The sequence below is a fragment of the Laetiporus sulphureus genome, assembly GCF_001632365.1.
Source record: "Laetiporus sulphureus 93-53 unplaced genomic scaffold LAESUscaffold_28, whole genome shotgun sequence".
Taxonomy (NCBI): domain Eukaryota; kingdom Fungi; phylum Basidiomycota; class Agaricomycetes; order Polyporales; family Laetiporaceae; genus Laetiporus; species Laetiporus sulphureus.
This window is the reverse complement of record NW_024468537.1, coordinates 304,421-306,225: the sequence shown is the minus strand read 5'-3', so window position 1 is coordinate 306,225 and position 1,805 is coordinate 304,421.

The following is a 1,805-nucleotide window of genomic DNA, read 5'->3' as shown; positions in this document are numbered from 1 at the left end:
CAGACAGCGCTATTGGCTTCTGTTGCTCAAAATGATGTGCAAAAGGGCTTGCAGTTTAAAGACATGTGCTTGGTCATTCATGGTGCTCAAAGCTGTCAAAAATTGAACAGTTTAACGACGTGCTAAGGTCATTCAAAATGCATGATTTGTAAAAAGAGACATTTAAGGCCCTGCCACGGCCCTTCAGTTATCACTCCGGATACTGGTTCCAATTGAGGGCTTCACCGGTTATCGAACGCGGTCATCGGTTGTAATCGTCCACTTGCTTGCCCCCATGCTGCTTGCCACTATGCCATGGGGGCAGTGAAGTACCAGGTTCGAATCTTGACCAGTATATGTTCTTTATTACATAATCTATGCTGATGTAATCATGTGGCGTTGGGAGGTGGCATGATGTCCCTAGTCACATGTCTGAGTATGACATCATTTGATTGATTTGATCGATCGTGATCATGGTTGATCTGTGATTTGAGTCGAGATAGACTTTCTGATCGATCGTGATTATGAATGACATCATTGTATTGGCGCTCATAGCTGCCATAGTGGCGCAGTTTTGGTTGACTTGCCCAGATCCATGGTGGCGCTCAAAGCTGCCAAATAATAGGATGCCCTTGGTCAGAGGGCTGTTCCAAAGATTGTGTCTTGTACCCAAAAGGTTGCCGATGTCTTTTTAGGATTTGATATAGAATAGCTGCCATGTTTGCATTGTTGTATGCAAGTAGATGCATTCCCCAACACTGTTCATACTTGTTGGCAATGGTCTCTCGATTGCCCTTTAGGTTGGCATGCTATGTAGGCAAAAGTTGAAAAATGGAAGGTTTGAAAATGTGATCCTTTGACGCTGCTTGAATCATCCTTGACTTGCTCACGCTCATCTTTGAACATGTGATCCTAATTGCTTCGCGGATCCTTCTCGACTCTTCGAATAGGACATGCGCTTGGTACTTGCTATATATCTTTGAGTGCTGCACTTCTTATGCGCACGTCTTCAGATAAGCTCATACATACTCGCTGTATCCTACATTACCTCCCCCTTGCCAGGTTCCTCCCAGAACCGACGCGGCATGAGTGAGTTAAAACAAGACTGGGGGGCACAAAAGTAAGGGAGGGTGGGTGGGAGAAAAAGCCTTATAACTTTTGGGGAAAAGGTGGTTTAGGCATCCCATAATGAATAATTTACTACTTATTTGCGCAATATGTAGTAAATTTGAGACCATGTCTGGGTAAAAGGGTTCCCAATATCCCATTGTGTGTGCCAAAATAACTCCCTAAAAATTGGATTATCTATTGTGGACTGCTAAGTAAAGATCTATTTCCGCCAGCAGTTTACAGTCAAAGGCTGCCGTGCTCTTGGAGATCTTATATGTGGACAATCACTGTGTCGATTCAGAGTAGCATGTCTTTAGATATTTGGAATATTTTATATATTTATAGGTGACCAATCCTATATACAAATGATATATAAATGTCATAGTTTCATGTCATTTCGGACGTTGGAGGTCTTATGTAAGCAATAACTCATAGTATTTTCGCATATAAGGAGCAATAACTCGTGGTATTTTTGCAAATATTGCCTATATTGAAATGAATACGGGTGGGGGGACAAAGGTTCCAATATCAAACTGTTGCTGCAGCGCTGTCCTGGTGAGGGAGCGGCTTACGTGAAGGTGCCTGCTACCAAGTCTTGAGGTAGGCTGACAGCGGTAGAGGTGATGATGGATGTGTCAAAAAAGGTGCGCCCCACACCTGGATTTCTTGGGCTGAAAAAGCACAAGCGAATAACTCTAGGTCTTCTTCACTTGGCT